This window comes from Mustela nivalis (assembly GCF_964662115.1).
Source record: "Mustela nivalis genome assembly, chromosome: 8".
NCBI classification, from domain to species: domain Eukaryota; kingdom Metazoa; phylum Chordata; class Mammalia; order Carnivora; family Mustelidae; genus Mustela; species Mustela nivalis.
The window spans coordinates 139,420,334-139,448,096 of NC_139027.1; the positions used below are offsets into that span (position 1 = coordinate 139,420,334).

The following is a 27,763-nucleotide window of genomic DNA, read 5'->3' on the forward strand; positions in this document are numbered from 1 at the left end:
CCTGCCCCCAAACTAGTCACCTCCTGCCCCCCACCCCAGGCCGGGGCACCTCTCTGAGTGGCAGGCAAGCCTTGAATGGAGGTGGTGAGCATCTGGGAAGGAGGTTCTCTGCCAGCTGTTGGATTTGTGAATGAGGCAGAGAGAAAGCATCACTTGGGTTGGAAGGTTTCAGCCGGGTTGTTCCTGCCCGCATGGACCGTTTGGGTGCCGGAAAGCAAAGCTGTGCGGGGCAGGCCTGGGGGGGGGAGGGGCTGGGGTGCATGGATCAGGATCCGTCCATGCTGGTCGCCTTTCGCTGGGAGGACAGAGGAGAGGGAGAAACAGAGAGACCCAGAGCGGAGGGAGGGAGGAAGGACTGGAAGGCAGAGAGGGGGCCACAGAGACAAAGAAGGAAGCAGGAGACTCAGGAAAGAGAGAAGGAGGAGAGACGGACCCGGGGAGGAAGTGTGAGGCGAGCGAAGGGGAGGGAAGACGAGAGACGGAGGCTACGCCCGAGGTGGGTGAGGGGACCGCAGGACCCATCTGTGCCCCGGCCGCACTCCAAGCCATTGGCTGCCCTTCGAAGGATGCGTAGACCGATGGGTCCGCACCTGTCGTGGGGGGGCTCCAAGACAGCACCCCTCCTTTGGCTTCCTTGCCAGAAGCTTAGATGAGGCCCCTGGGAGCCCTGCAGCTCACTGCAATGTCAGGGACCCCGGATCTGGGGACACTCCCACCCAGCTGGGTCTTCACGTCCCTCTTCTCCGGGCGCAGCAGAGATGAGTGGAAAGTGCTGGATGAGGCCACAGCATGCTCTTACACGAATGGAGATGTGAGAGAAACCATCAGTTCCCTTCCTGAAAATGACATTTTTCTGGGCTCTCTGCTTTGCAGGGGACGGCACGAGAAGCAGAGCAGCCTTGCCGTCACGGGCCAGTCCAGCCCTCCCCGGGCACCTGGGCTGTTGCACAGACAAACCTGGAGTGGCACGGCTGACTTCCGTGGCGGGAGGGGAGTTGCTCAGGATGATTGTTTATGATTGCATAATTGTGGCTATTTGTGGCAAGTATGTGTCTTTACATCTGTGGAACGTATACCTCCGGATCATCGCAAGACCTGCGCGCTGTCCCGGCCGGACCTGAGGGAGGCTCTCCGGGCTTTCCGAAGGCAGGTGCTTTCAAGTCTCGGACGGCTGACGGGGTTTGGCGTGGGGAGGGTCTGTGACGTGGATGTCCCTGGTGCGCTGATAATCTGGGGCTTTTAGAACTTACTGTACTGCTCTTAGATGTGGGACTTCCTGAGAAGTATGGTGCCCGTTTAGGAATTGCTGGGCTGGCTTATTTCTAAATGAGAAGGATCGCCAAGGGTGTAGCGAGAGCCTGGGCCGGGCGAGGTGCCTTAGGCGCGCGTAGCTTACATCCAAAGGACCCGATGAGAAGTAGGAATTAGTGTGGCCCCGTTTTACAGAATGGAGAAACTGAGTTTGGAGAGGTTGGGCTGCTGTCCCCAGGCCACACAGCTGGAAGGTGGCAGAGATGCTGCTGTGACCAGGACGCTCTGTGTCTCCTTGGGGGTGTCCGTTTCCCTGCGCTGTTCCCTCCATTCCGAGCCTGAAGATCCTCAAGGGGAAAGCCCACGCTACAATCACAGCCTTTTCGGGAAGAGGCTTCGGGATGAGGGGAAGCATGGGGACAGGGCACTTCCTAAGTCCTAGCTAGACCCCCTGCGGAGGCCGGCCCTCATCAAGGGAATGGCAGGGGGCCCCTCAGGAGAGGGCATCTGGAGAGGACAGGACGCCCCCTCCTCCCCCGGTGAGGGAACAGAAGTGCAGGGAGGTGAGCTACCGGTTTTAAGGCAGATTTTACTCCCGAAAACAAAAAAAACAAAAAAAAAAAAGGAAAGAAAATGAACAGTGTTTGAACAAGACTCTGCTCTCGTTACAAGGAGATCAAACAAGACAAAGAAGGAGCCAGCGCTCAAACTTACGGCTTTCAAACATATACTTATTTTTAACCAAAAAAAAAAAAAAAGATTATATTGTCCTGACTGTGCATTTTGCCAGAGGAAGGGGGGGTATATGCCCCGCCCCTCACCCCTTTCTTGCATACAGAGCAGTCCCCTGAGAACATCTGAAATGCTGGTAATTAGAAGGCTGTGTGGGGGACAAGCAAATTATTTCTCAAGCCCCCACTCTGGCTGAGTCACATCCATGGGCATGATCCCATTTTGGCCTCTAGAGCTGGGCTTTTCCGGTTGTTAACTGCAGGGACCCTCCCCAGGCGATCAGAGTCAGGGGGGCAGCGGGGGGGGGGCATGGAGGTGGAGGAGGGGGGCCAGGGGATGTTGCTTTGGGTCCATGCACAGCCAGCGTGAGGGAGGCCGCCCTGAGCCGGGGGACCATGATGGCAGAGGAGGAGGCCGGCCGGGCAGGCTTGGCTCTTTCCTCCCTCCCCCCCTCCCCCCAGATCCACGGCTGGGGGCGAGGGGTCAATGGAAAGCACCGCAGAACAGAGCCTCTTCCTTCCCCGCCCCACCACACACCTACCTCCTCATCCTTGTCTCTGCTGAAAACACCGTGGGAAGGTACGATCGCCCCATGAAATCTCGCTATAAAACGGTCTGTTTGCTCTGCTTGTTATCAGGGGTGTCTGATCAAAGAAACAGTGCCCAGACCTGGTTATCTAATAACCAAATAAACAGCCAGGCTGGCTTCCCTGGTTGGGGAGGGTGGGGGGGGGACAGCCCCGGATGAAGTGAGGGACCGGCCAGAGTGGCTGGACCCCTCTTGGTGACCATTCCTGCCTACAGAGTGTCACACTGGCCAGATCCTCACAGGGGCCTCCATGTTCCAGATGGAGAAACTGAGGCAGGGAAACCATGTTCTGCCCTGCAGGGGAGCCCAAGGCCGTCAGGTAATTGCCATGGTGCTGGCCTTCCTCCCCTTGCCCCAGTGCATGCCTGTGCCCAGCTCGTGCCTTGTGTGTCACGGAGGCTCACTGCATCTTTGCTGCGCGGGTGAATGAGCAGAGCCTCTCTACAGAATGAGCGCTGGGTTTGCCTCAGAAGACGCGCTCGTGCGTCTTAATGCTACGACTTAGCAGCTGGCTGGGGCTGGGGCTAGGACGAGGCAAGCGAGACACCGAGGGTGCAACACGGAAGGGGTCACTCGCTCTCAGACGCTCACCCTGCACCTATATGAGCCCGAGAGTGAGTGCCCCCTCACGTGTTGAGTCCCGGGCATCTCACTGGCCTCACCCTAGCTGCAGCTCCGCCGCTCACTCTGACTCCTGGTTTCTTCCTCTGAAAATGGGTATGATGCTCGCGCTGCCCAGTGGGACTAAGAAGTCGGTGTCTGCAGACATGAGCTTGGGGCAGAGGATCCAGTCTTCTCTGGTCCTGAGGCTCTGGAGAAGAGTCAGAGGTCACACAGCCGGTGTGAGATGGAGCCGGGATGACGATGTGGTCTGGGACTTGACAGTCTGGCTGCTCAGCCTTATTCTAAACAGCTCCGGTCCTGAATGGATTCTTGTTCACCTGCCTTCCCCGGAGAAGATGCCTTGGGCTTCCCAGAAACTCCCCCTACCCAGGATCCCTCATACCTGTCCGTCTGCTTGCTCCATCAGGCGGTGGTAGGAGCTGGGAGACATTAGAGGACTTAGCCCAGGACCCGGCATAAGTGTTCATTGAACATGGGTAGATGGATGGATGGATGGATGGATGGGTGGATGGATGGATGGGTGGGTGGATGGATGGATGGGTGGGTGGATGGATGGGTGGGTGGATGGATGCATGCGTGGGTGGGCAGATGGATGGATGGATGACCAGGGGGATGGGTAGGTAGATGGGTAGATGGAAGGATGGATGGAAGGAAGGATAGATGGATGGATGGATAGATGGGAGGCAGGTACAGTGGGCAGGTGGATAGATGAGTAGAATGACTAACATCACAGTTGTCACAATTGTTCTGGGTGGTACCTAAGCTGAATCATTTGTTCATTGTATCATCACATTTATTAATTAGTAGTGTTCACTAATGCATTCATTCACCCTTGGATTACAGATTCCCAAACTGGGGAGCTGCGTCATAGTTCCTGCACGGAAAGGGCACTCTTCCAAGGGTGGGACCCTGTGTTCCCCTAGGAGTAGCCACACAGCCAGCATGGTGGGGAGGGTTGAAGCCTCTCGCTGAGTGAAGAGGAGGTTGCGGCTCTAGGGTTGCCGGGCTTGCTTAACTGGAGGCTTGGGGTTGGCTTTCCCTCTAAATCTCTGGGTGCCCCCACCCAGCCCAGCCTCTGTGATGCCAGGGCTGCTCATGCTTGGCTGTGGGATCACTGGAAGAGCCACCCAGTCCGATGCCAGTAGGTCTGTCCACAGAACACCCAGTCCGTCCTCACCATTCAGGACTGATGGACAAGTTGGAGCTACTTAGACCCACCAGGGCTCACAGGTGGATTGTAGAGAGAATGGGTTGGTCCAGTCCATTTTACCTGAGAACATTCAGTGTTGAGGCACCTGGGTGGCTCGGTTGGTTAAGCGTCTGCCTTCAGATCGGGGTCATGATCCCGGGGTCTGGGGATGGAGTCCCGGGTCAGGCTTCTTGCTCAGCAGGGAGCCTACTTCTCCCTCTGCCTGCCACCCCCCCTGCTTGTGCTCTCTCTTTCTCCATCTCTCTGAAAAATAACTAAAATCTTAAAAGAAAAAAAGACTCATAGGAATCTTCCCTGTGGCATAATCTTTTAAAAAATGAAAATAAAAAAGAACATTCAGTGTCGATACCAAGGCTGAGGAGAGGCTCCTGCCTGAGGGGAGAAGGGAGGCTTTGGGTGTCTGAGGGGGTTCTCCTGGCATTGCCATTGACGGGCAGCATGACTTTGGGCAATGTTTCGGAGCCTTTGACTCATCAAAAGTGAGACTTCTTGGAGGGTTTGGGGGTGGATCCTGGGAGGTGATGCGATAAGCCCCTTAGCGTGGGGCCCGGTGGGTGGAGTGTCCTTGGTAAGACGGTAGCTGTTGTGGCTGTGTCCCCCAAACACAGAGATGTAGGACCTCACACTGGGCTCTGTTCTGCAGGGTGTCCGAGCGGGAGGGCCTCAGGAGGTCTTCTAGCTCGTTCTTTTTCAGATGGTTCCTTGGGGGCCTCCTCAGGAGGAGGACATGGGAAAGGAGGCAGCTCTCCCTCTTCCCTGGCCTCAGCGGCATCCTCCGCAGCCTTAGCTGTACTGGGGCGCTCTTCGTGGGGTGGGGGGGAGCGGCGGTCCCCTACGCATTTCTGTCAAACATGAGCTCCTCGGCCATTGGAGCAATGAATGAGACAAATGCGACGTGGAGAGATCTAGGAGGCGCAGCGTGTCAGGAAAGAATCAGAAGGGCTCTCTCATGTAAACTTCAAGCACAGGACTGTACACAGCAGACAACATGCCTTTCAGGTATGTGTGTCTCTGAGGCAGGACATCCGGCATGTTTGACTGGCGGGCGGGCACGGGAGCCGGAGGCGGGAAGGGAGAAATTGCCGTCAATACACGTGCGGGCCCTTACACAGATAAATTAGTAATATTATGGCAACTTTCTGCGTCTGAGCAACAGAGGTGGGAAACCACGGGCTCCCTCTTCTCAAACACAGAGAAACGGAGGCACGGCAAGGGGCAGAGGGATTACCAGGATGGCGGTGGGTGAGTCAGAATTGTTCCCTCCGTGCCTAGATAGTGTGGTCCAGCCCCCTCCCCACTCCTGCAAGTGTTTGCAGAACAGGCTGCCCCGAGTGTGGGGAGGGGGGTGTCTCCCCTTTGCACCGCCGCCGGCCACCAGCTGAGTGGCATGGCCCAAACCTCCTGTGACGATTCCTCTGGTCTGAGGGGCTTTTCGTGGAAGAGGCAAATCAAAAGGAAGGCAGGGACATGCATGGCTTCCGACTGTTGATGTTTTTCCCCCAGCAATAATGTTTATTGTTTTCTTCCCATTATGAAAAGCACCTCACAGAGCTAATTTATTAGCTAATATATCTAATACGTTTAGAAAGCACAAAGTTTATTATTTCTCTCCCATTATAAAATCAACAGTGCTCTTAATACACTCTTTGGAAAACGCAGAGAGAAGGAATGCAAATCAGAGTCCTGCACGGCACCACCTGAGGACAAGCCCACACGCCACAACTTGTTTTCTGCCCTTACATAAATTTTCTTCCGATCTGTTATCACATTTAATAACGCCAATGTCTAAATAAACCACTCATTCCCCCAATTTCATCTTTTGGGCTAATTTACCAGCCTTTCAGGCCTGGGCACGTGCAGGGCCACGGGCGAAGGGGGCACCGAAGGGCAGAAAGCAAAGTCATCCTCTTTTTTTGGATCCCGATATCCCGCATATTGCTTTGCCCGTGTTTTGTTTTGTCTGAACCTTTCACCGTACTAGGTCATGAACTTTCCTCTGCTTCTGATTTCAGGCTGGAGGCAGCAAATTGATTTTAAATAGAAATACCCGATAGGTGGGGTTGCTTGGGAGTTTCACAATCCATCCAAAGGTGCCCCCACCATCAACTGAGAGTCAGTGGAGAGGCTGGGCCACGTGCGGTGAGGAGGTACGCTACCTTCAAGGTGAAAGGCACGCCCTTGGGGACGGAGGAGCCTACAGGTGCTGCTGGAGGCAGAAGACCCTTACCTATTTCTTCTTTCCTTCTTTTTTTCAGTTTACAATTAACATTCAGGGTTTCGTCTGCACCCTCCCTCTTGAAATGGAATTTTTATCTCTTGATTCATGCTACAAGATAAAATCCCTGTTTATCCAGCTGCATGAATAATTGATAAGCTCTTTCCAACTTGCCGGCAGGAACTTAGCGGTCTCGCCTTGCGGCCTGGAACCTGTGGCAATTTCCTGAGCACCAGCAAGAGACCTTTGCACAGTTTCTGCTTGGAGTCCACCGACTCTGTGTCCCGGGGGGGGGGGGGGTTATCTCTTGATCCAGATTCAGAAGTCACAGATCAGGCACTCAGGGTTCTAGCACGGGGGATGCGGGGATGGGGGCGGGGGCACACGTCTGTGCTCCCTTAGATTTTCTACATCGCATCTGTGACAGGTGTGGATTCCGATGGGAACCTCCCGGCTGGCGGTTTCAGAGTTCACGGCATTAATTAACTCTAATCTGTTCCCTGATAGCTTAAACCAGACCCAAGATGTGAAGGCATTTTTCTTTCCTACATATTTAATGGGCTTAATGAGATAACAGTAAGAACCTGTGTTTGGCCGCCTTTCGATGATAAAACGCGGTGGGGGGTTGTTTATGTGCTTGGCTGGGGTTTCTCCTTCTGAAACAGGCCTGGACAGATACCTGGTATGTTGGGCTCCTGCTAAGCTTCCAAAAAAGAGGATTTCCAGCTTGTTCTGTAGAACGTCCCAGTTCTTCAAGGCCAAGGTAGCTGTGTGTTGCGATGGCGGTCATGGCGCAAAGGCCCCGGAGAGAAAGGGTCCACGGGATGTGGTGTTCCTTCCTCTCCCTTCTTCCCCACCCCCACTCGAAGAGTCGTCCCACCGGCTGGGAGGTGGGGAACACTTGGGTTTGACACTGCGGGGATTCACCTGCGCCCCTGTGGCCGGCGGGGTCCTCGGATCGAAACCCGGAGGGAGAGCGGGCGTCCGGGTCCCTCGGGAGCTGCGCGGGCCTGTCCCCCCTCGAGGAGCTGAGGCCTTGATTCAAGCCCCTCAACGGTCCTCAGCCAGACACGAGTTCGGCTTTCTCTTTCGTTCGCGGGAGGTGGCGAGAAAATGAATCGGAGTCTGGTTTTTCTCCCCCGAGCCTGTTTTCCCCAAAGCTCCAGGAAATTAAGAAACGTGCCGTTGGTTTTAGCAAACACTTGGAACAAACGAACACCAGATACCCGGGCAAAGGCCTGGGTTCTCCACGCAGACCCCGCGCTCAGCGCCCCCGGCCCCCCGCGCGGGAGCTGCTGGCCCAGGCAGAGGCGCCGATGGGTGGAAGGGAGGCCACAGTGTTGCCGAGAGCTAGTTGCCGTTCTTCTAGTACCTTCTCCACATTTCTCATAGGTCGGACATTTGTTTGTGGTCTCCCGGCTACCATGGAAGGGGAACAGAAGGGGTTTCAGGGGCTACGTGACCAGACCTCGGGCCTGGCCGTGGAGGGGAAGCTGGTGGGCATCTGTGTGCCACGAGTGAGCCCCCTGCGGACCCCTAAGACCGGCGGGCATTTCCTTGGAAGCTGGTTCCCAAGGTGACGCTGGGTGGCCAGCCCCGTGTCCCCTAAAACCGCTGGCTGCTGCTGGGTCTAAGGTCGCGTGGTTTGTTGGGAAGCAGAGTGTGTGATGGGTTTGCGTCGTCTGTTCTCCCGCAGAAGCTTCGAGGCTGGGGAGGGAACCACAGGACTCTCACCGGCGGTCCTGCCTCTTGAAGGGAGCTCTGCCCCGGCCCAGGGCGGGTCCCGTGGGCTCTGCTGGAGGGCTAGGACGGCCTCACGAGCCGGCTTTGTGTGGTTCTCAGAGGGCTGTTCTGGATCAATAAGACTCATGTGAGGCCACAACCCAGTGCGTGGCACGAGGTGGTTGTTGGAGAATGTTGGCTTTGGTGAGGTGGAGGCAGAGGCAGGAGGAGTCGGGGTCCTGGCTCCCTCCTCGCTGAACCACTGACTCCTGTGTGCCCTTCCCAGGTCCCTGTCCCCCTCTGGATTAGCTTGCTCATCCTAAAACTGCCCCAGCGCGTTGGAAGGAGGTGTGACGCGCACGGTTGCCGATCTTGAGAAACGGACCTTCCACAACTGGCAGACGCCTTGGGTGCAGGTTTGTCTCCTCTCTTTTTTCCGGATTCCAACATAAAACACGTTCCCATGATGGAAAACTGAGGAACGCAGGAAACCACCCCCAGGAAGGGTGGAGGGTGTCTCTCCATCAGTAGCCAGTTGTTCACTGGATGCTTGGAAGAGGGCTGGAGTAGAGCCCCGCGAGGAGGCAGCAATCGGGAAGTCTGTTCCCAGAGGTTGGCAGGAGCCGTGTAGACGGGGTTGGAGTCTCATGGCCTCCTTTCTCAGGTGTTCCGTCAAAGAGAACATCTCTGTTGGGAGCTGGTGTGTCTTCAACACCTCTCTAACACTTTCGAGTTCTCCCTGTAGCCAAGGGAAAGGAACCCTCTGCGTCAGCCTGGGTTTCCCTGATGGGCCAGTGATGGTCAGCCCGTTCTCCTGGGCTTCTCTGGAATCCATCTACTTTCTTTTCTGAGGTATCTGATCGGATCTTGCTCCATTTTTTTATTTAGGTGGTTTGCTTTCTTTTTGTTGAGCTCTGAGTGTTCTTTATGTATTAAGTCCTTTCCTAGATAATGTGACTAGCAAATATTTTCTCCTAGTCTGTAGCATTCCTATTAATTTTTTTGAATGGTGTCTTTTGCAGCACAAAAATTGTTCATTGTGAAGTATATTTTATCATTTTTTTCTTTTGTAGATTGTACTTTGGGGGCCATACCTAAGAAATACTTATCTAAGCCAAGATCACAAATATTTTCTTCTATGTGTTCTCCCAAAGTTTTTTTTTTTAAATAGTTTTAGTTTTGTACTTAGATCTTGGATCTATTTTGAGTGAATTTTTTAATATATGGTATGAGATCCAGATCAAATTTTTTTGATGGATACTATTTACATTTTATTTTATTTTATTTTATTTTATTTTATTTGAAAGAGAGGAGGAGGAAGCAGGCTCCCAGCTGAGCAGAGAGCCCGATGCGGGGCTTGATCCCAGGACCCTGAGACCATGACCAGAGCCGAAGGCAGAGACCTTAACCCACTGAGCCATCCAGGTGCCCCGGATAGTGTTTGTTTGTTTGTTTGTTTGTTTATAATAAATTTTTTAAAAAAATTATTTATATATTTATTTGACAAACAGAGATCACCAGTAGGCAGAGAGGCAGGCAGAGAGAGGAGGAAGCAGGCTCCCCGCTGAGCAGAGAGCCCAATGTGGGGCTCCATCCCAGCACCCTCGGATCATGACCCGAGCTGAAGGCAGAGGTTTTAACCCACTGAGCCACCCAGGCGCCCCCTATTTGTTTATTTTTATTTGGTATGAGATACAGGTTGAATTTCTTTTGATGGATATTGTTTTTTTGATGGATAGTATTCCTATAACATTTGTTGAAAAGACTATCCTTTCTTCATTTAATTTTCTTTGCAACTCTAAAGGAAATTAATTGACCCATAGAGATAGGTTTATTTCTGGACTTTCTATTCTGTTCCTCTCTCCCATCTATCTACCTTCTCTTCAAATAATTTCTCCATTGTCTTGGCTACGCTAGCCATTAGCCTTATAGGAAGCCTGGAAACCAGGTAGTGTGATTCTGTTCTCTAAAGTTTATTATTTTACTCTAAATTTATTCTTCCTTTTCAAAATTGTTTTCATTATTCCTCCTTTGCCTGTTCATATACATTTTAGAATTGACTTATTGATTTATTAAAAAAAAAATCCTGCTAAGGTTTTGAATGGAACTGGGTTGATTGTAAGGATTGGTTTTGGCGGAATTGACACCTTAACAGCATTGTCTTCCAAGCCATTGACACGGCATTGGCCTCTGTCTCTTTAGGTCTTTAATTTCTTTCATCTCTGGGTTTTTTGTTTGTTTGTTTTTGGTTTTTGGTTTACAGCATAGGGAGAATGCATGTGCTTAAGATTCATATGTCAGTATTTGAGGGTTTGTGTTATTGTAAATGGTACCCTAAAAACTTAAATTTTCAACTATTCATTGCTAGTATGTAGAAATACAATTAATTTTTGTATGTGGACTTTGTGTTCTGAGACCTTGCTATACTCAGCTTTTATGCCTAGGAGCTTTTTTAGAAAAAAATATTTTATTTATTTAGTTATTTGCCAGATAGATTGAGAGAGCAGAGGGAGAGGGAGAAGCAGGTTCCCTGTAAGTAGGGCTGATGCGGGGCTCCATCCCAGGACCCTGAGATCATGACCTGCGCTGAAGGCAGACACTTAACAGAGGCACTCAGCTGCCCCAATGCCTAGTAGCTTTTTAATAGATTTTTTGGAATTTTATATGTAAATAATGATGTAGTCTATGAATAGTGATAGTTTTATTTCTTCCTTTCAGTGTGGATGACTTTTTCTCCCCTTGACTTAATGCACTAGTACAATTTTGAGTAAGAGTGAGGAGAGCAATATCTTTGCTTTGTTCTTGATCTGAGGGAAAAAGCACTCAGGATTTCACCGCTGTATATGCTGTTTGTTGTAGGTTGTAAATCCTTGCTTTCTGAAAGTTTTTATCATGGATGTGTGCATATAAAATGCTTTTTTGGGTCACTCTTGTGATGATAATACAGTTTTCCTTCTTTAGTCTGCTGATATAGTGAGTTATGTTGACTGATTTTGGAATGTTGAACCAGCCTTGCCTTCCGGGGATGAAGCCCACTTGGTCCTGATGAATCACCCTTCTTATTTGATTGTTGGATTTGATTTGCTTATGTTTTGTTAAGGATTTTATCTACATTCATGAAGGTTATGGATCTGTAGTTTTGTTGTAATATCTTTGTGCGATTTTGGCATCAGGATAAATGCTGGTCTCGTAAAATGAGTTAGGAAGTATTCCCTCTTCTTTAGTACTCCAGGCAAATATGTGTAAAATTAGTATTATTTCTTTCTTAAATATTTGGTAGAATTCACTGGTAAGGCCATCTTGATCTGGAACTTTCTTTTTTGAAAGGTTTTGAGTATGGATTTAATTTCTTTAAAAGATAAAGAATTATTCAGGTTATTTATTTCTTACTGAGTGAGCTTTGATATTTTGTGTCTTTCAAGGAATTTCTCTATTTCATTTAAGTTGTCAAGCTTGGGGACATAGGGTTGATTATAATATTGTCTTAATCTTTGCAATGTGATGTCTGATCTTTCATTCCAAAAATTGATCATTTCTCTTGTTCTCTTTTTTCTTGGTTAGTCTGATTAACATTTTATCTTTAGTTTTATTTATCTTTTTTCAAAGAAGCAGCTTTGGGTTTTATTTATTTGCTCTATTATTTTTCTGCTAACAATTTCAGTAATTTCTACTCATTATTATTTTCCTCCTTCTGTTTATGATTCTTCATTATTGGCTTATTATTTGTATCTCTTTAAACAATTTTAGTGGTTGCCCTAGGTTTTATAATATGAATCTTTAATTAAAAATTCCAACTTCAAATAATAGGATACTGCTTTATGTCTAGTCTAAGAAACTTACAACAATATGCTAATAATTCTTCCCTCTAATGCTCTGAGCCACGGGTGCCATATATTCTACTTCTACGTATGCTGGCTACTGCTTTTGCTTTTGCAACTACTCGTTTGAGTCCCTTATCCTTTAGAAGGGGAGTTGGAAGACCCTGTAAAAAGTCATGTAATAAAACTTTTAGGTTTTACAGGCCATATGGTTTTTGTCACAACTTCTTAACTCTGCCATTGTTGTGTGAAAGCAGTCATAGACAATATATAGCTGAATTTTATAAATTCAATACAACTGTATTTACAAAAATGGAGAGCAGGCTGCAGATGGCCCACAGGCTGGGAATAAATTTTGAGTTGACGGTTTTTTCTTTTGGCACTCCAAAGACATCATTTCCATCAGTTTCTGGCTTATCTAGTTCTGGTGAGAGGTCCGATATGATTCTTCTTTCCCCTCTGTATGTAATGCATTTCTCCCCTCTGCTACTTTTGATTTTTCTCTTTGTCCTTCATCCTTCCTTTTCAACCATGCTGATATGGTGGCTGAGGTGTCTGTTCTGTTTGACTTCCTGGGTTGGTGTTCTCTGAGCTTCTTGGATCTGTGATTTGGTGTTCATCATTAGTTTTGGAAAATTATTATTGTCTAATTTTACTTATTTTAAGTATTTAGAAATCTTACCATTGTTTTCATGGTCTAGTATATGGTTTGTCTTGGTGAATGTTCCTCGTTTAGTTAGGTAGAGTTTTCTATAAATGCCAGTTAGATGAATATTTTCTCAAATCCTTCTTTTCTGCCTCATTCTCTCTTCTCCTTCTGAGAATCCAACTATATTTCTGTTACCTTTATTAGTGTCCCCCAATTCTTCTGTTTAAAACTTTAAAAAAGATTTTATTTATTTATTTTATACACACAGAGAGAGGAGAGAGAGAGAGATATCACAAGTTAGACAGAGAGGCAGGCAGAGGGGGAGGGGGAAAGCAGGAACCTGCTGAGCAGAGAGCCCTAAGGGGGGCTTGATCCCAGGATGCTGGGATCATGACCTGAGCTGAAGGCAGAGGCGTAACCCACTGAGCCACCTAGGTGCCCCATGTCCCCCAATTCTTGAAGCTCTGTTTCTCCTTTAGTAAGAAAAAAACTCTTTTCCACTTTGAGTTTCTATTTGAATAATTTCTATTGGACTATCTTCAATTTTATTACTTGTGTTACATTTACTAGTGAGTCCATCAAAATCATGCTTTATCTTTGTTGCTAGGTGCTAGGTCTTTATTTCCAACATTTTCTTTTGATTTTCTCTTATAGTTCCTACCCCTTTGTTGAAATTACCCTTAGGATGATTCATAGTGTCTTTACTTTCACTAGAGACTTTAACATGCTAATGAGTTATTTTAAATTCCTGTCTCATAACTCCAACATCTGTACCATTTTAGTCTGATTCTGTTGATTCTTTTGTCCCTTGACAACATGTTGCATTTTCTCACTTCTTTGAAGGAGTCACTTTTTTTTTTTTTTTTTTTTACCAAAAGCCATACATCTGATATAGGACAGTAGACACTGGGGTAAATAACTTTTATATCTGGAAATGGAGCATGGCTTTATTTCTGCTAGACCTTTAGTATGGGGGAGTTGAGTCAACATACTTAGGAGTTGAGCTGGGTTGAGGTTTGTTGTAACTATGGTTTCCCTCAGTGCATACTAGCTTCAAAGTCCACTTATCTGGGCTTTGGTATAGGTTGGGGGCTGGCTTGCTAGAGGGCTTTCCTCAATATTTGCCCTGCTCTCCGTTTTAAGTCTTTTTTTTTTTTTTTTTTTGCACTTTGCCAAAGTGAGTGTCTGTCCCCACATTCCTGCCCCTCTGCCAGCAGTAGATGCTGGTTTGCATAGTGGGGGGTGTTCTTTGCTGTTCTGAGTATGCTTCAGTCTCATCCAGGCACTGTGTGAGCAGGTCCAAACCCCTGTCACAAGTCTGGGCTCAGGATGTCTTCCTGCCTATCCTGTCCACCCCACGAATAGAGGGGTTTTGTTGTAGTTGCCTTTTGTCAGGTACACTGCTTTCACTGGTGCCCTATGGGGAAGAAGAATCTCAGTGGGGCTTTGTGTTTTTCCTATAGTGGCTGCTGTTCCTCTCCCTCAGGTATACACGGGGAGGGAACTTTCTCAGAATTCTCATCCTGCCCTTTCTTATCTTTTTGTAAGTGTCAGTTCAGCCATGGGAACAGACCCTTGTATAGAATGAATTCCTCTTGTGTGTGTAGCTCTCAGAAATGCTAGATTGCCTCACCAGCCCACATTCAATCTTTAGCAATTTGTTAAATATTTTAGCTTATTTTTTCCTACCAGTGTCCAGTGGCATTTACCCCAGCTAAGCAAGTGCTCCTGTCTCTCCTTGGAGGCACCTATCTTTCCTTATATTTCAAGGTAGTTGGTTGCCTGGCAACCTCAGCTCTCTGCTGGATTAAAGAAAAGTTGCAAGATTTCAAATTATCTGGCCTGTTTCCTTGTGGTGGTGGTAAGAATGGGAGTGATGCTCTTTCCAGCTTTCTACATCTGAAGTTGTCTGATTTAAAAAAAAAATTATTTTTCAGTAAAAATAATGTGTCTTTTCAATAATAAGTTAATGATACAAAGCGAAGGAAAGTATAGGTAAAGACAATAGGGGTGGTTGGTGAGGCCATGTTCTGGGGCAATGTTAGATTAAGGACAAGAGCTTTGCAACCTGTGTGCCATCCGTCGCCTGCTTCCATATGACCTTGGGTAAGAGTCTTGACCTTGATGAGTTTTAGTTTCTTTTTTCTCTTTTGTACAATGGAGATCAAATGTAATCTACTCCAGAGGATTAAAAGAGCTAATATATAAACAGTGCTTGGCATGGGGCTTGGCTCATGTTAAGTGTTCCGTAAATGGTGGCTATTAATTTTCATAGATCTGAAGACCGTATCTGTGGTGTAAGAGGCAGTTCCAGATGTACACAGATGAGAAAAGAAGGGTTGTTGTTCTTGTTGCTTTCTGTACCATTCCCACATCTCCTGGACTCTGGCTGGTGTGTGTGTGTGTGTGTGTGTGCGCGCGCGCGCGCAGCGTGTGAGTTTGAGGCTTTGATGAAATTCTCTGAAGTAGCTTCTGCCATTACTTCCACATTGGAAACCTATCCTAAGACAAAAGAAAATGTGTAGATCAGGAAATATTTAAAGAGAGCATGAAAGTATTTAGCCCAGCCCTGGGCACATAGGAAGGACTCAGTAAACATTGGCAAAATGACAAGAGAGAAATCCTCAGACAGAGAGAGGCTGGGGCTGGGAAGAGACCCCAGCAGCTGAGTCTCCCTCTCATCAGCTGTGTGTCGGCTTGACCTGGGGCAAGATCCTTGACTTCTCTGAGCCTCAGTTTCTCACCAGCAAGATGGCAGAAATCTCTGCTGCCCTCCCTCACCTCAGATGGCTGCTATGAAGTTGAGACAAGAGGATGTCTGTGACCATCTGAAAACTACAAACATAAGGCCTTAGTGTTAAAAATGATCACTCGAATGCATTCTGAAAGGTTGAAGGATACGTGGAAAGTGGACCTTGGGGCCTTTTCAATTATGGCTTCAGAAATAGTTAAGGTAAAGTCAGGCAGCAAGTGATCAATTCTTCTAGAAGTTTCTATCCCAAGGAGGCTCTCAGATTTTTGCGGCTGCCCGACATGTTTCTTAACAAGTTACGTCCAACTGGAGAAACATCAGGAGTTGTGGAGGCCACAGTTTGTCTGGCTGATTTATACAAATCGGCGAAACAATATCTCCAGCCCCTGCTTTGATCTTGGTTTGAAGCGAGTCAACTTAAACGCTCGTGGGAGCTGCAAGGAATCCTTCATATAAATGTGTCCACAAATCTCTCTTGGATGCTCAGGCTGAGGCCTCCGTTAGTTGCTTCAAAGGCCTCATCCATCACAACAGGGGGAGTAAAAACTCGAGTTGGGCTTTATTAATCTTATTGATTGCTACCCTTGACCCAACTCAACCCGTATCCAAATGCAGCAGGAATTTCTAACTCCACTTTTGCTGTAGTAGAACTTCACTTACTTTACCGCAGCCCCCTCCTCACCCCCCCCCCCGGTGGTCATCCATCCTTCCGGGTGGGGATGGAGGGTTCGGTACTAGAGGTCGAGCCCTATGGCGGGTGTCAGTGCTGGCTGTGGAATTGATTGCCTGGGTTCCAATCCCAGCTCCAGCATATACACACGTACATGTATGTGCGATCTTCGACAAACTACAGAAACCTGCTGCTGCCTCAGTTTCCCTTTTTAAAGTTTAGACGGTATATTGGTCAGGGTTATACCAGAGAAACAGAATCCGTAGGATGTATATATGAGAAGATGCTTGTTAAGGAACCAGCTGTCAGGGTGGGGGTCTGGCTAGGTAAGTTGAAATCTGCAGGGCAGGCCAGCAGGCTGGAGACCTTCAGGCAGGAGCTGAGGCCACTGAAGAATTTCTTCTTCAAGGAAACTTAACTTTCGCCTTTCAACTGATTGGATGAGACCCTCCAGATTATTAAGTATCACCTCCTTTATTTAAAGTCATCTGTTCTTGCTAACCTACCTATAAAATACCTTCATAGTAACACGTAGGTTGGTGTTTGAAGGAATAACACAGACCCATAGCCCAGCCGAGTTGGACCACGACACTGACCATGACAGATGGTGTAGGATGGAAGCGAACAATAGAAGAGGTGTTATATGGAGAGGGTCTGGGATAGGACCTGGCTTAGAGTGTGCATTGCCATAAATGGCAGCTATTACTGTCGCTGAGGGGATTAGATGAGAAGGCTCACGATAGCTTGGCACTTCCAAGTGCTCAGAAAACATTAGCTCTTTATGAGGTCTCCAAAGTTTCACTCAATATATATGTATTAAGCTTCTGCCATGTGCTGGGCATCGTTAAGCGGGAGATACAATGGTTTGGTGATGACTTGGGCCTGTGGTAACCAACAGTTGCACACATAGCTGCACACACACGTACACACAGAGCTGACGACAAACAGGGACTTCACAGGGTGACATGACAGCTCTTGACAGAGGACCAACAAAGTCTGGGGGTTTGGGGACACTTCCTTGAGAATGTGAGTTTGGGGCTGAGGTTTGAGGGATGGGTGGGCGTATGCTGGGGCATGGCTGGTGGGGTGGAGGGCGTGAGCTGGAGAAGCACATCTTGTGGAGAAGGACAGACGTAAGCACTGACCCCACTCAGGGCCCCGGGGCTGCGAGCTGTCCCCACCCAACACATGATATTGGACACCCACCGTGGATGCTTGATTGCTTTAGTTTTGTGTTTGCAGTCCTTTTCTGTCTTCGGCTGAAAATAATTTAAAGAATTGCTTATTGGCTCTGTCTGTTTCAAAATGACAATGCCGGTGCCATTGTCAACAATATTATTATTGCTGAAGGCCATTTAAAACTTCTGTTTATCCCACCAGGAAAGCACACCCAGGTTCGTGTATTTTAAAAACACGAAATGATTCTTCTTGGATTGGTTAAAAGAGGAATTGGCAAACCTTTTCTTAAAAGGCCAGAGAACCCCGGTACAAAACGGGCTCCCTCTTGAGAGAAATGAGGAAGGCAGAGGTGCTTGGTGTGCACAGACCTAGGCACCGTGCTTGGCCCCCTCTGTTGGCTGCACCACGTCAGGTCTGTCTCATCTGGTCCAGGTTCACTCATCCACCTTCTGTCTTCCTGCCATGCAGCCTGGGCCCTCCTCACCTCTCGCCTGACAAGTGCCACAGCCTCTGAAATGGTCTCGCGGCTCCTGTTGCTGCCCAGGTCCCACCCACATTCTACCTCCACCAGAGCCAAGGTAAATTTTCTTTCCCGCAGTTGAAATGTCACGTCATCCCGAGATTGCATGGCCATTGTAGGTCAGCTGGGGCCTCCGCCCCTCTGGGAAATCTCAACCTGGATCGTGAGGTCACCTTGCTCCATCCTAGAAAACGACCACCCCCTTCCCTCCCAAAGAGAACCACTGTTTGACACCCAGGACTACAGTTTCATTTGGCCTGCTGTGGGGCTTTCTTTAGATGGAGTAATTCAGACCCCCAGCTTTTGCATCTAGCTGCTTTTGCGTAACATCTTTTCTTTTCAAGTAGGCTCCACACCCAATGTGGAGCTTGAGTGGCTGACCCTGAGACCAAGAGTTGGCTGCTATACTGCTTGAGTCCCCCGGGCACCCCTTGCATAATTTTTGAGACTCAAGCAAGCTATCGTGTGTGGCTCCATCCAGTTATTTGATTGTCTTTGCTGGATAGTATTCTGCTTATGATTGTGTTGTAATGCTTTTATCCGTTTGCTTAATGGGAATTTGGGTTATTTCCTTTTAGCGCCCACCACCAACACATAAACATTCTCTTGCAATTTTGTTTCTGATGGGCAGAGGTTGATTCTCTTTGTTTCAGGGTATGATATGTTTTTACAGACATTGCCAAACACTTTAGCAGAACGGCAGTCCTATGTGATCCTCCTGCCTTCGGGTGAAGAGTTCTAGCCATTCTATGCCCTTGAAAGACTTGCTGTTGTCCAGTGGTTTGGGGTCTGTTTTGTTTTTGTTTCTTTAGTATGCCATTCTCTCGGTGGGCAGAGTATCTTACTGTACTTTTAATTTGCATTTCCCTGAGGGCTAATGAGGCTGAGTCTCTTCTCATGAGCTTTTGGCCATTTGGAGATCTTTTTGTGAAGTGCCTGTTCAAGTCTTTTGCTCATTTTTGTGCAAAAGTATTTTCTCATTGACTTGTACTAATCCTTCATCTGGATATGTCCTTTATCATTTATATGTGATTCAATGATCAAAGAGAATCTGCTCAAAACAGAAATCTGATCATGTCACCCTCATGGCTTGTCCTTCTTTCTGTCAGCTTGTGGAAAGGCCCTATGTGTTCTGACCTGCTGACTTCTCCAGCCTCCCCTTGGACCACCTGTTCTTTGGCTTCTCTCCTTTAGCCACAGTGGACTCTCTCGAACACTCTGCTGCTCTGTTCCAGAACCCCACAAGAGGCAGAGTAACTTAGAGGCTTAGGGCAGAGACTCTGGAGCCAGACTTCCTTGGGTCTCATTCTTCATGCGTTCAGGGATGACAATGATAATTGCCCCCTCATAGAGTTGCTGTGAGGAGCTGATGTACAGGAGAGCTTAGCACAGTGCTTAGCTTGTGGTAAGGGGGATGTGAATATTAGTATCATCGATCAGCTGTTGATTGTCTGCTTTCTGGGCTGTCCCTTTCTTTCATCCCCCATGACTCCAGTCCCCCTGGACTAATCCCTACCCATCCTGTAAGTATCAGGTAAAGATCACCTCCTCAGAGAAGCCTCCGGTATCAGTCAGCACAGCTCAGTGAAGTTCTCAAACAATGAAGCTCTCAATGGGATTAAAACAGTAAGGATTTATTTCCCACTCAGCCTGATGTCCATTGTGGGTTGGCTGGGGGCTCTGCTCTCAACTTCGTACATCCTTGTTCCAAGGTCTGGTCCTTTGGATCAGCTGGTACCTGGAACACCACCAGGCATAGCAGCAGAGGGAAAGAGGGCTCTGGCAAGTCTCACACCAGGCATTAAGTGCTCAGCCCAGAAATGACACTCGTGTCCCTTCCTCTCTTACCTTCTGGACCGGAATTAGCCACATGGCCACACCCACCACAGGAGGCTAGGAAGTTCAGTCCTTGCCATGTGTTCAAGAATGTTTGGTGAGCAGCATCAAAGACAGAGGACACCTTGCGTCACCCCTGCACTCTCAGGTCAGGACACCCTACTGCATGCTCTGACCCCCTGCTTTCCTTTCCAAAACTTGTAGTTGCGTTTGTGTAATTATCTGGTGGTCATTTGCTTCCTGCCCAAGAGTGTGAATTCCACAAGGGCAGGGACCTGTCTGAATTGTTCCTTGCTCTCTCTCGGTTTCTCTTATTTGCTCCCTGTGGACAGTTGAGTTTTCAATCCCTTCTATGGGGAGTTTGGACTCCATATCAGTCAGTTTTTGAGGTACATTGAGGAACAGTGGGACAGGTTCTGGATTCTTCATCCTTCCATCTTCAGATACCCCTTTTTTCTTTGATCGTTGTCAAAATTTTTGGTTCTATAAAAAAGTAGAGAGAATAATACAGTGAATCCTCATGTACCCATCACCCAGCTTCAACAGTTACCACATGCCAATCTTGTTTTATCCAATGCCTCCATTTCCTCCCCACTGGTTATTTTAGAGGAAACCCAACACATAATATCATTTTATTCAAGAATAATTTACTACGTATCTCTAAATGATAAAGACTTTGTAAACGTAATATCACTGCTGTACTTCAAAAATGAGCAAAGATTTCTTCATGTCATGTGGTATCTAGTCAATGGTCCAATTCCATTGCTGGCCTCATCCATGTCTTCTCAGTGCTGTGCTCAAATGAAGATCTAAACAAGATCCACACATTGCATTTGGTTAGTTTGTCTTCAGAAATCTCTAATGAGTCTCCCTCCCCTTGTTAATTCTTATGCTTTTGTTGTTGTTGAAAACCATGTCATCTGTCCTCTAGTAGTTGCCATAATCTGGATCTTGCTGGTTCCCTAGGCCTGGTGTCCTCTGACACGTCCTGCATTCTCTGTGCTTCCTGCAAACTGGTAGTTAGCTTTCAGTTAGATCTAGAAGTTTGGTGATACTCACTAGATTTCTTGACAAGAATCGTCAGAGGTGGAACTGTGGACTTCTCACTGCAACGTCCCGGGAGGCACACGATGTCTGCCTGTTTGTCTTTTGATGATGTTAAGATCAATCAGGCCTGTCGGACGTTATTTTTTTAACGCATTTTTTAACAAGTGGACCATTAGCCTCTCACATCATGGTTTCATCAGCCAGTGATGATCCTTAATGACCTCCATCATATCACTAAGCTTTGCAAAATGGCAGCACTCAAATGGTATTATTCTTTCTGCATTTATTAGCTGGAACACTTCTATAAAGAAGAACATTTCCTAATTAGCTATTCAGTTACCCTGATTATAGTTGGTATAAGAAAGGCAGGATGAATCCTTTCATCTTTCTCTATACTTTCCAGTTATCAGGATAAGGAGTTAGATCCCTAGCAACCTCCAAGGGTGACCAATGTTTTGTTTTTGTTTTGAATTTAAGAATCATTGTAAACTCATGATCTTAACATATTTGATGCACCTTCATTAATCGCAGTGGTTATCCTTCTTGATGGTCAGTGGGAGCCTCGCAAAGCTGCTCTCTGTGTTTGTTTGATGCCCTCTCCCTGCTCCCAGGAGTCCAATGGCTTCCTTGCTTCCTGGGGTGACAAGATGTTCCAGGCCCATCTGCATGCCCTATTCCAAGCTTGGAACCAGACATTTCCCCCAGGAGCCCCGGTGCTCTTCAGTGGAAATTAGTATTTAGAGACCGCAGTCTGTGGAGTGTGGGTGCTCAGTGCAGCCAGACAGATTGTTTCTAAGCTTTTTCAGTGGACAGAGCCCGGGAATAGAAGAGAGGAAAAGACAGCATGTGTTCGTACTGATACTTCCACTTCAAACTTCAGATGACAAGGCTTTTACTTAATCACTTTCATTTTATATTTGTATTTTTCTCTTAGGCCGACAGCCATCGCAATGATTGCTTATTGGCTTTGTGTGTTTGTGTGTATGGATGTGCATGTGTGTTTCAAAATAACAATACAGATAATCTTGCTAACGATATTATTATTCCTAAGAACAATTTGTGGTTCTTATTGTCCCATCAAGATGTACATCCAAAGAGGAAATACTTTCAGCTCTGTGGGCCTTAATGGTGTCCAGGCTGTTGCAAACATTCAACTCTGCCATCGTAGCACAAAGGTGGCTGCCTAGACCAAATATAAATGAGGTGGCAGGGCTGTGGTCCATTAAAACTTTATTTGTAAAAACAGGCAGCAAACCAGATTTGGCTAGCTTGCAGCTCCTATTTTGCTGGCCCCCACTGCAAACCCATTGCAAAGCACCGACTTGACAAACAGGTTCATATACTTTCTCTTTATTTGCAATTATTTTCATTTAAATTGTTTGCTTTTTCACTTAAATTTTTCTTGTTTTTATAATTCTGTAAACAATTTCATTGTTCTGAAGCCAAAAATATAAAACAAGGTACATTTGGAAAATGTCTAGCTTCTCTCAATGCCCTTTTGACAATATCTCTGGGCTTTGCTGAGAGAGAGAGAGAGAGAGAGAGAGAGAGAGAGATATCTCCTCTGGATTGGTCGGACTCATCCCTGGGTGATTCCCCTCCAGAGAGGACCTCCTGATCACTCCCTCCTTTTATTTTTGAAGGGGGTCCCTCAGCCCCATCTCTCGTCTTCTGGTGCATGTGAAGAGTACCCAACTCTGGCTGGCTGAATCCATCAATCAACAATATCCTGACTTACTTCACTGAGGCTCTTAGGGTCAGAATGCGAATCCCATTGTGTGCAGGCCAGTGCTAGCCTGTATGGTGTTTTCATATGAATAGGAAAAAGGTATCCCCTCTGAGCAGACACAGCCCTCCCAGTACCCACCTCAATGAGCAGCTCATACCTTTGAGCAAGTTGCAAGGAGGTGCCCCTCCAGGTATGTGGTTTGGCGAGCAGGGTGGGGCTAGCTTTCAGTCCCCGCTTGCCCCTGCATCTGGAAGACTTTGTGCAGTGCACACCCTGTCCAACTGTCTGTGGTGGCCCTGGCTTGTTCTCAGCTCTTGAATTGCTCCAGAGTGAGGCATAGTGGCTCTATTCCCAGAAGACTCTCCCTTTTGGTGTCAACGATGATTTTCAGTGGTACCAGGTTTCAATCCTGCCAGTTTTACAACTCTCTCAAAAAGGCAGCACCTTGTTTCCAATAATTGGAGCAGGAAATTTGAGAGAGAAGAACCAGGCTGGGTTGTGTGTCCTTCCTTGGAGGCAGGGAGGGCAGCAGAGGGTGGCTGTAGGGCCACTTCATATGAGCCTCATGGACTAAATGCCTTCAAAGTCAAGTCAGGGGGCTATTACTAAGAAAAAGGGCAAATGAATTCCAGATAGGAAAAAAACCACCAGCTGTCCTGTCCCATATCCTTACCCCCTTCCAGGGCACCCCCCACCCCCACCCCATTCACTTTGGTTTGCTTTGTACCACTTTTTTAGAAACTGTTCATTCCCTGCCTGGGAAACCCATCCACTCAGAAAGGCACATCAGACATGGGTCTTCATCTGTTATGTGCTTAGTAGGCATCAATTTTGTCAACAGCCCCTGTCTTTAATCAAGGAGGAATTACCCAGTGGCAAGGCATTATAGTTTTCTTTTATAACTGGCTCGTTTAAAAAAAATTAATTTCAGTTCGACTTTTAAGCGAGGGAAGAGAAAGGATAATTGTGCCACGTTTCCTGAAAAGTTATGGAAGCAGGCAAGGGGCCATTTTTCAGGACTCTGCTCCTCACAATTTATAATCATCAGGCTTGAGTCTTTCCTGCAACTTGCCGCTGAGCTGGGAGCCCAGGAATTAGCTGCCTGGCTCTGGTTCCAGGATGCCTCTTGGAGTCTCCTGCTTCTAAAGAAGGGGTTTGAAATGAGGGAAGAAGGCTGTGTGCGGAACAGGATGCTGCTCACCTTAGGGCTCACCCACATGCTCCCATCTGCTGACTTCGGGGAGAAGACCCTTCCCGCCCCTGCCTCCCTTTGGACCAGCCCCTCCTCCTCTTCTCTCGTCCATCCTTATTTTTATTCGAATCAGGGATCATGTACTCTCATGCCTCAACACGGATACAGGGAGTTTTCAAACTGTAACTTATCATGTGGTGAGGGTTTTATCTCTTATTGGGTGCCCATGACATTGGGGTTCTGATTTCTACCCAGGACCGGTTGCCTGTGGCCCAGGGCAGGCCTGGCCTCTCTTCCGGTGTCAGTTTTATCCCCTGGAAAACAGAGTTAATGTCTACCCTGCTCACACTCACACGGGAATGAGTCACTGTTTTTGCGGGAGGGTCGCTCTCGTACCTTTACCAGCACCAGGCAATTCCACCGTAGCCCCCAAATCTGATCGTGCCGTTGCTGGTGAGCCTTCTTTCTTATCACCGTTTCCGTTGTGAGGCGCCAAACTAATCCTTAGGAGGTCACCGCTTAATTCATAAATCCGAGGAGCTGTCCGCCTCACTGCGGTGAGTGGGGTTCAGAGCCGAGGGCCACTTTGAAAATCACCCCCCACCCCAGGGCCAGCGTTCATCAGGGGCTCGGGCAGGCAATCACAAGGAAAATTAAAAGGGTCACAGTGGGATGTGGCTTCATCCCTTTCAATTTCAGGCTATGATCAATCTCTTCTGATGTTATTTCATTCTAGAGAACGGTCTAAAAGCGGCCTTCGACAGGATCAACTCTCCTGAAAGAGGATTTCAACAGGAAATCGGCTCTGAGAGAGGAACGGGCGGGGGGGGGGGGGGAGAGCTGCAGGCTTTGGAGGCCGGGGAGAGGCCTGGCCCTTAATTTATGGCTTAGAAATGGAGAGCCCTTTCTTCTTGGAAGTTGGTGATTCACGGCCTCATCTGGGTCTGACTCCATCAAAAATACGTCCAGGGGCGAGAGCTGCCAAAAAAGTGGGTTTTGTGCAGCCGGCAAGACCCCACAGAGTCGCTGCACCAGCCCGCAGCTCTGGGTATGCCGTGGGCTCGGAATCTGTGAGGTCCCCCAACCTGGGCTTTCCCGCGCTCTAAACCATGTGCAAGAAAGATCCTTCAAGAGGCAGCTCCCTGGGTGGGGAAGGTTCTCGGGGGCAGGGGTACTCAACCGCTGCGCTACTGACACGAGCAGCCGGATTATTCAGGGTGCAGGGGTCATTCTGTCTGTCTGTAGGCTGTTGGGCAGTATCCCCGGCCTCGCCCCAGCAGATGCTATGAGCAGCCCCTTGCCCGGCCACCCCCCTCCCCCCGCCCCGCCGCCGCCCCGGTGGTGACAACCTAGCCTCCACCACTGCCAAACGACCCCAGGAGAAAAAAAAAATCACCCGGGGAGCAATTCGCAGAGTCCTGCGTCCCAGGAGCCATCTCAGGGCCGCTGCTTGGTGTCCCCGCATGTGGACGGGAGACCTTAGAAGCCTCAAGAGCTCTGGCGGGCTGAGCAGGACTGTGGGACTGTAGATAGCAGAGCTGTTCCGACTCTGAGAGCGACCTTTGTCTCGAGCACTGTCTGGGCAACCGCGCTCCCCGTCATTGTAGCCCGCCTCCCAGGTGCCCATTTGAATTGTGCCTGCGGACCAGGTGGTTAATCAGCTCTCCCGCGCCGCTCGGAAGTGTCACTGCCTAAGCGAGCATGTAATTACAGCTTGCACCCTCGGCCGCGGGCTCGCAGAACAGTGGGAGAAATGGGCAGCTCATTTCTGCCGTGGGGTGGGGGTGGGGGGCGCCGGAGAAAGCCTTCGAAGCAGGGGGAGAATGTCAGAGATGATGGAGACGGGAACCGTGGGGCTGGCCCCTGGGTCCTCGTAGGGCGCTAGTGCCACCTGAGCTTTCCGGGTGCAGGGCGAGCTGGGCCCCACCCCGGGGGCGCCCCTCGCAGAATGCTACCTTCCGTGGCTCCTAAGCCCTTTGTAAGCTCCAGGCAGTCTTCCCGTTGGGGACCTCAATCCCCACCACCTCCGACAAATTAAAACACACCCACCCTTTACTTTAACTATAATTTATTTGCAGTAAAAATATTTGAAAGGAGTTTAATGATTTTGCTTGTTAAATTATCTGGCAGTGGGTAATTCATCAAAGTCGCAATTACCTGTGATTTCCCCCACAACCAATAGCATCCGTAGGAATTCCTGCAACTGTTTTCTCAAATGTAATGAAGTTTTTATGACTCCGATATCATGAATACTGCATATCCAACAACGGCAAGCAGGCTTCATTGCCGCATTTCGCAGGCGTTTAATGAAGCATTTATTAATTTTGATTTTGCTGCTTTCTTGTTGAATTTTGGAGCCGATAATTTTTCTCCGCACTGCACACACTTCCATAGGCCTGGAAAGGCTCACGCTTATGGCTAGGAGGAGCAGCTTCACCCTCAGCAGCTGGTGAGAAGTTTCCAGAAGCTGCAGGGCTGGTCGCTGTGCCCTCGGTGGGGGCGGTGGAGGGGGCTCGCTTGCACTTGGGGGGTCCCTCCCGGGGTTTCCTTTTCTTTAGTTTTTATGGTGGTAAAAACGAAGTCAAAACATCTGGCGACCCACATGTGTGATTTGCAAACATCAAACAGGGGTGTTCATTCCTGATTTCTTGATTAATTTATTGAACGTCAACTTTCTGATCAGCCCGATGCTTTAATCACGGGGAAATTGCCTGCCAGCTGGGGATTTTACTTTTCTCTGTTACAGCAAATGAAGCCTAATTGCCGGGATGCGAACCAGTCGGAAAACCAGTGAGGAATTAGGCGTCACTGGGAGGCATTTCCTGATGCGTGAGAACACGGAGCCCAGAATGGGATTAGCCAGTGTTTTATTTTCTTTTTTATAAAAAGGGACCTCACCATTATTCGTAGCACAGAGGTGCCCTCCCGGCGGCCTTCAGTCGGGTGGGACCGGGTCGTGATCTCCCCCGTCCCAGGTGGAGGCAGCGGCTCCTAGAAGCTTATGGTAATATTTAAAGATATAAAAAGGGACAGGACAATTAGAAATGTGCACGAGTGGCTTTAGGGCTGACGTTATTGATGCCTTCGTGATCGATAGTGCTGTTTTTGTTTGGATTGCTGGGTAAGGACCAGCCTTAGGAAGCTCGGGCCACAGAATTGAGACAGCTTTAGAGCGGGGCCGGCGAAGTCCGTCCGGGGATGATGGCTGATTTAGGGCTCGGGGTGATGGAGGGCGCAGGGTTTTCATCAGCGTATGCCCAGGAGAGGGGATTCCATCTGCCGGCCTTCCAGGCCTCAGGTGGAGCGAAGCCGTTTATAACAGAATTTGGCCACACTTGAATTTTAATCTGGGGACCCACTGACTGCTTCAAGGGGAAGCTCCAGAAGCCTCCATTTGTTTTCCAGCGCCTTTACCCATGAGACGGAAGAAACCCCCACCCCCGTCCCCCCGCCTGCCCACCAGCAGCGGCATCCGGGATTGTTTCTGTGGAAGAGAGAGAACATTTCATAATCGGGAGCCATGAATCGTCGCCCTGTCTGGGTGAACCGTGGGGACCCGGCTTTCGGAGACCAGGCTCAGCTGATGTGTGCTGGGCGTTAATGACCCTCGAGGGAGCTGCTCCGTGCCTTTCACCGAGTGTTTATGTTAAAACTCGAAACAATGGGTTAGACGCGGTCCTCCAGCCCATCTTCTGGGGCCACTCAGGGCCCTCTCTGAGCCGGCTGGTCCACACTGAAAGGAGCTGTCTGTGTAAAGGCACCAGCTTCAGACAGAAGGCAAAAACAACCAAACCAAACCAAACCAAAACGTATTTAACCGATGGTTTTCTATATTGATTACACGCTGGAATGTGGAATGATACCATTCTGGATACATTGTGTCACACAGAATGTATCATTACGTCATATATGTATTTTGCGCTTTTGGCTTTACTGTATTAAATTTGTCTGCTAGAAAACAAGTGCCAGGTGGGACTCCCATTTTATTTCTGTCACATGATGCTGGTCTATAGGAAGAAAAGAGGCAC

The 27,763-nt window shown here is 48.5% G+C and overlaps 1 long non-coding RNA gene across 3 annotated transcripts; it reads left to right on the forward strand.

The window, feature by feature from the left end:
• Nucleotides 1-27,697, forward strand: LOC309870727. Of its 3 annotated transcripts, XR_014314773.1 has the most exons (5): nt 1-84; nt 8,630-8,759; nt 17,880-17,989; nt 26,482-26,564; nt 27,141-27,697. It is a non-coding gene; the product is annotated as an uncharacterized lncRNA (long non-coding RNA). The 3 variants fall into 3 exon arrangements; XR_014314772.1 differs by having other exon boundaries at nt 26,482-27,697; XR_014314774.1 differs by lacking the exon at nt 1-84 and adding an exon at nt 7,311-7,384 and having other exon boundaries at nt 26,482-27,697.
• The last annotated feature ends 66 nt before the right edge of the window (nt 27,698-27,763 follow it).